General features: G+C 37.0%; 1 protein-coding gene across 3 annotated transcripts in view; it reads right to left on the bottom strand.

The window, feature by feature from the left end:
- Window positions 1-7,162, bottom strand: part of SRPK2 (SRSF protein kinase 2) — a 150,856-nt gene that overhangs the window by 121,662 nt on the left and 22,032 nt on the right. The window lies entirely within an intron of this gene.

The following is a 7,162-nucleotide window of genomic DNA, read 5'->3' as shown; positions in this document are numbered from 1 at the left end:
GGGGGTAATGTGGGTATAAGGACACATATGTAATATCTTAATCAATAAAAAAATATATATAAAAAAAGATTACAGGCAGAATTACAAAAACAACAAATTTAAAAAGAAAAAAAATAAATAACTTATACGTTAGAAGAAATAAGCACCAAAGCAATGAAAAGAGGTGCACTGATGTAGTATGCACAGAGTGCTTTAGGAGGCAGAAAAAAAAAAGGTAGTCTTAACCTCAAAGTGAGAAAGACAACAGGTCTGGCAGACCTGGGGAGAAGATGGTAATAATAGTTCCACAGAACACAAGAACCTCATAAGGAGAAAAAAAGGCAGAGATGACAATGTAGTTTTCGGAAACTACAAATATTATTTAACAATTGGTGAACTTTTAGGTATAGAGATGAGACAGTCAAATGTTTACTTATAATACTTAATTTTCTTTTTATATATCTACTAGAGGCCCGGTGCACGAATTCATGCACGGGTGGGGTCCCTCAGCCTGGCCGGCGATCAGGGCCTTCTCGCCCAGTCCCGATCAGGCCGGCTGGCCGGGGGGAGGGACCGCGGGAGGTTGACTGGCTGCAGGAGGTTGGCTGTGGGAGCACACTGACCACCAGGGGGCAGCTCCTGCATTGTGTGTCTTCCCCCCTGGTGGTCAGTGCACATCATAGCAACTGGTCATTCGGTCGCTTAGGCTTTTATTGATTTCAGAAAGGAAGAAAGAGGGAGGGAGAGAGAAACATCAATGATGAGAGAGACACATTGGTTGGCTGCCTCCTGCAAGTCCCACACTGGAGATCAAGCCTGCAACCTGGGTATGTGCCCTGACTGGTAATCAAACCATGACCTTCTGCTTCATAAACTGATGCTCAACCTTTCAGCCATCCCGGCTGGGCTATAATATTTCATTTTCAATGTAAGTATATATTTAAATCCATGCTATCAAATATTATTTAGAAAGACTGTTTTTCTCAATCTTGTGAAACAAGTTTATTCAAATGATTCACTCACATCTTTTTACACTCTACTCATCAGTAAAGTCACTTCTTTAGTCTAAAGTCAGTTTTCTAAAATATAGTATCTTCATTTCTAGGTTGTTAGAGATAAATTATCGTTTTTTATTTAAATATACATGATACTGCAACTGGAACTGTTACCTATCCCCAGTGCAAAAAAACTACTTAAGTCAGTTTTTCCATTTGATTTTACGTGCACTGGTTTTATGCACACACATGATCTGGTAAACATAATTATAAAATTGGTGTTAAAAATGCCTTTGCCTTTCTTATTACTTCCACTAGTGAATTCTGAAAATATCTGAAACTAAACAATGATGGAAAATCGTGTTTATTTACAATATGTCATCACAAAGAATTCTCGGCTATTCAAAATAAAGCCATTGAGATAGCTGCCTCTAAGATGAGAGATGTTTACATGCTTTTCTCCGGTGGATGATTTATTAGGGAGGAGAGTGCTGAAAAAGAAAGGTCTGACCTAGATCAGTGACTCTCAAATTTGCTATGTATCATAATCTCCCAAAGAGCTTGTTAAAACACCAACTCCTGGGATACATGCCCCAAGTTTCTGATCCCATGGAACAGGTAGAGTCTGAGAAGTGGCATTCTTTAAGTGTTTCCAGGTAGTGATGATGTTGCTGGTCCGGAGACCTTACTTTGGTCCAAGAAAGGTCTGACCTAGATCAGTGACTCTCAAATTTGCTATGTATCATAATCTCCCAAAGAGCTTGTTAAAACACCAACTCCTGGGATACATGCCCCAAGTTTCTGATCCCATGGAACAGGTAGAGTCTGAGAAGTGGCATTCTTTAAGTGTTTCCAGGTAGTGATGATGTTGCTGGTCCGGAGACCTTACTTTGGTCCAGATTATTCTAGACCTTGTTCATCGTGTTAAGGGTTTGGATTTTATTCTCAGGCTATGGGAAGTCATTGAGAAATTTCAAGCTGGGAAATGATATTACAAGATTTGTGGTTCTTAATATATCAGTGTGACAGCAATATGGACAATGGAGCTTTCACATATAACGTATTTCATATATTCTAATATGTGTACTTTTCACATGTATAATTCCTAATAGCAGGATACATCTTGCAATCAATGGTGTTTCATAGTTTAATAGGCAGTGAATTTCCTTTCTCAGTGGTAAATAAAATAATGGTGTGTATTATAATTTACAGATGGCTAATTCACTAAAAAACAATATCATTATTATACAATGTTGCTGTAAGAGGGAAAGCACGCTTTACTTCCATTTTATACATGAGGATTTTAGACAGTATAAGAGATCCAGCCTCTGTTTCAGATCACATGGCTAGTAAACAACAGGTCCAAAATTATAAATCCTAAATTTTTGACACATAAGCCTAACATGACACTGCTTACAATAATGATCTGTAGGTTGGTTGCAGAAAGAAGGGAAGGAAATGAGAACAAAACAGAACACTTCAACAGGAGCCAAGAAAAGATTTTATGGGTACCAGGTGTAAAATACCAAATTTAAGCAATTAAGATGAATCGCTTCAAGATATTTATTAAGAAACTATAAATAAATGAAAACCACCAAATGTACCACCTCCACACATGTAGAGATAGAATCAAACAGCAGTTTGGGAACACTGTTTCACACAGTGCTACAAGATACAAAAGATGACATAATGTCTCTGATGAGCTAGGCAATGGTTTCAAGATTCACTTTAAATAATAGTAGGTGATACCATGAAGTCAGCTGTGTGCCAAGATGGGTCCTGGGCCTGATGGGACAGCCCCCAGAATGCCATGCACCATCAGCTTTCTAAGAGACTACCAGAAACCCAAGACATTTTAGCAACAGCAGCAACTCTCAGAAAAAACAAATTATTGTATGCATTTGATCACATTTGTTGGAAAAGGTTTAACTTTCTGAAATACCATTCTGTAGGCTGCTAATATAGTTTTTAACTCTAAAACATAAAGGGGAATAAAAATCTAACAAATATTATTTGTGATAACATCCTATATATTCCCACTCCCTATTGCCAGACTACTAATGAAAGATCTACTAAACCATGCAATCTGCTCAGCACATCCTGGAAAGCATGCTTATACCTTTACTTGGATCATTTAAATCAGTGGTTCTCAACCTTCTGGCCCTTTAAATACAGTTCCTCATGTTGTGACCCAACCATAAAATTATTTTCGTTGCTACTTCATAACTGTAATGTTGTTACTGTTATGAATCGTAATGTAAATATCTGATATGCAGGATGATCTTAGGCGACCCCTGTGAAAGGGTCGTTCGACCGCCAAAGGGGTCGTGACCCACAGGTTGAGAACCGCTGGTTTAAATGTTCTAATCTTGATTATCTATTAGGATTGTGCAAATATTCTTCCTCAAACAAACCTCCCTTGCTAAAACAACTACACATTCTGAGGAGCGAACTATCTGAGTTGATAAATTACCCTGGGACCCAAATAGTTTTCATCTCTGAAAGGAACTCTAAATATACTACTTAAATCTCACTCAACTTCTGACTAGAAAAATGCAAACTGACTTAAAAGTGGCCACAAACTTTTGCTGTAACCTTCATCTATGTTTAAAAACTTGACTTCCTTGACTGAAGTAAAGAGTTGTCACAGGTGGTGTCTATACCAGATGTGAGACCCGCAGGTGCTGTATTAAGGCTGCAAGTTAAACCTGAGGAACCTAAGAAAGCACACCAAGAGCAACTGACCAAGATATTTCTATTTTGACTGCTTGGTATTATATTCATTACAAATGTTAAAGTCTTGGACTGATTTAAGGGAAAAGCATTTAAATGTTAACACAGCCAATAACAATAGCGGTACATTCTGACAATTAAAGCATTAAAAAAGCCACAGTATTTTTCAGTTTGACATAGCTTATGAGCAAAATAACCTAGAGTTAAAGGCAAGGCACATAGCTAAATCAACCCCTCTATCAGTAACTATTCCCCCAACCAGACAAATGACAAGAGGTTCTAAGCAATGGCTGAATTGTGCTGGGTAAACAACAGCAAAGCAATATTCTTTAGGATTCTAACTAGTGGCAATTAACACCATGTTTAAGTCAAAGCAGATTCCCATTAAAGGCACTGCTTGCCTCATCCAATTTCCTAATAGGTGGCTATCAAAATAACTAGACCATCATTATTTTTCTCATCCCTTAGTTGTAAGCATAAAGATGGTAATAAAGCATAAAGCATCCTGAAATGGAGATGTGGTCTGTCCCTGCTCGTGGGAGACCAAGGCCCAGGCCCACAGCCAAGGCTCACTTTGGATGACTCCCATCTGAAGGAGTCACTCGAGGTGCCAGGCAGCAAGCTCATAGTGGGAGGGGGACCCTGGCTACAGTACTAGGGCGTTTCCAGTAGCCACAATGTCCCAAGACTGTTCCAGCAGCACGACAGTAGCCTCTGCCTGAATATCAAAATACAGAGGTGGACAAAAGTAGGCTTACAGTTGTAATATAAAGAAATAATACAATAATTAATAAATAATACAAGAATAAACTGTTTCACATACTAACCTCTGTCAACCTATTTTTGCCCACCCCTATATATCGTTTCAAATATACTCTTAGGATTAGAGAACATGCGATGAGAAGAGAGCAATAATTAAAATTATATCTAACAAAATCTGATTAGAAGCAGATAAAGGAATAGTACTCTACAATATAAAGCAACAACAGAAAAACCTTTAAAGTATGAAAATTACGGTACAGATTTAAATGCAGTGCTATATGTGATAAGAACAAAAAAGTTAGATTAATTTTTTTTCCACCTTTTAAACTAAGATCTTATTTTTTGCCTTAGTCACCAACTGCGCTTTATTTCCTCACCTCTTTTCTCAAAAAAAAAGAAAATAGTAGTACTTTTTTTTTAAGATGAATCCTGCTCACATTCCTCATCTCTACAGATTGCATTTCACCTATAGTACACTAAATTCAATCTCTAGATCAAATACATTGAGTGCAACATAAAAAGGTCAAAAGTAAATACCCTATAAACTTATTTTTATCCTTTTATGAAATGATAGTGAAATAACTGTATCTGGAAACAGTGTGGAATGATCATATTTTAAAACATTTCTTTAAACTGAGTCCCATGAGGGTTTTAAAAAATCATGTGAGGTGCCATATATTATTCCTTTTTTATAAAGTTCTCTATGTATAAATCCTGAACAGAAATCACAAACAGGCAGAGAGGGAGGGAGGGGAAAAAACTTTTTTAACTTTAAAAGCCAAAACAGAGATATAGTTTCAGAAAGTATAGGGTGAACTAACAGCTGACCTTTGAACACCACTTGTCTCTGAAAATGGAAAGATTTCGGGGCAATGAGAAAAACTACTACTTTAAAACAGCAATTTTGAAAATGTATTTTTCCCATGTGTTGTTTTTTAAATATGCTCTTGATTTATTTACTGTAGGTCTTTAATTGCCACAAATAAAAATATTTACCTGATAGTTACCAAAATATTTATTGAATATTTTTAACCATACATATTTATTTACCAAATATTTACCTACGTGTTTCAGATGCTTAATTAAAGTAACCTTTGTCAATACAATTTCAGTTCACAGCCTGGAATTTTTATTATCATTTTGTTTGTTTGCCTTTTTGCCAAACTGGAAGAATTTAAAGGCAAAGAGATGTAAAAATTCTAAGTGAAAATACAAAAATGGTGTCAGAATACAAAAGAAATTAACCTTTTAAGAAGAGATGGTATGTAAGGAAGGGATGCAAACTTCTTTTTGCAATTTTACTTCTGAAGAACTCTAATTCAGATACCAAAATTAGATAATGACAAACTGGGGTATAAACAGGACTGTTGGGCTAAATTTAGACATTCCTTCGCTGCAGCATCTACCTAGGTCATTTATTGAATGGTTATCTTGTCCTAAAAAACTTTATGTACATTACCTCAGTTAAATCTCATGATTACCCATCTTGTATGCATTATCATATATTTGCTTCATACAGATACAAAAACTAGGGTCCAGACAAGATTACCTACTTGCCCAAGGTAAACAAAGCAATTGAGTGATCCAGCTCATTCAAAAATCTGGTCTGATTCCAAAGCATGTGATCATTTCTCTGTGCCAAATTCCCTCTCACAAAACAGTACCACCCACCACCTCTTGAACATACATTTCACATACACTATTTCCTTAAATCCTCAACACTCCCTATGAGGTCAGCATTATCACTTTTATTTTAAAGATAAGGAAAACTAAGACTTAAGCAGGTAGCTTGTCACGATTTAGCTTCTGGTACATGGCTCCAAAATCCATATACATATTCTTTTCAATATACCATGCTGCTTTTCATTCTATATTTCTATAAATCTATCATCACAAGATGACCCCTTCCTTTGTAGGAAACAGTGATTCTGTACAGGATGAAGATCAAGTCAGACATGATCTTTTGTTACCCTTCACATGCTCCCATCATCTCCCCCAGGCAGACAACCTCTCAAGGATTTACATTATTTTCAGTCACTCCCTCTACGATCGAGCCCTTTCAAACAGATAAGTGAAAAAGCTGGAAAATATTAGAAGTCAATCTGCCCCCAGGAAGTGGTCATCAGGACCACTGTCAACAATCTGCCATACTCTGCATAATCTTACTACAAACCCAAAAACCAAATCAAGTTTGGTATATTTTTAAAATAAAAAATTAAATATTTCCATATTGTGTCATTATCAGCTGATTGATGACAAGCAACATTTCCAGGTCTGACATTTCATCTATAAAATAAACAACATGCTCTCGAATGACCCTTCCATTTTAGACCTCTCAGTTATCTGATGTACACACACTGCTCTTCCTTTGCCTGCTTGTGCGGAAGTGCTGGAAATTTATTGGGCAAGGGGCTAGGGAGTGGTAGATAAAACCCCACAGTATGCAAAGCAAAGTAACCATTAGGTTCTGCTGTATACACAAAGATCTACTCACCAGCACACACACACAAAGTCCTATCTGAAACAAGCAACAAAAGCAGTCCAGAGCTTATACCTTGCCATCCCAAAATGAATCATCTATTTTTAGCTCAAATCCACTCAAGAGAGGAAGACGACTGGTCTGTAGTATGGGCTCACTAATACTGGTAGGTCTCAGGCAAACTGGAACTCCTACCGTTAAAAGTAACCTTGGC

Source organism: Myotis brandtii, unplaced genomic scaffold (assembly GCF_000412655.1).
Source record: "Myotis brandtii unplaced genomic scaffold, ASM41265v1 scaffold17, whole genome shotgun sequence".
Taxonomy (NCBI): domain Eukaryota; kingdom Metazoa; phylum Chordata; class Mammalia; order Chiroptera; family Vespertilionidae; genus Myotis; species Myotis brandtii.
This window is presented reverse-complemented; position numbering and strand designations above follow the sequence as displayed.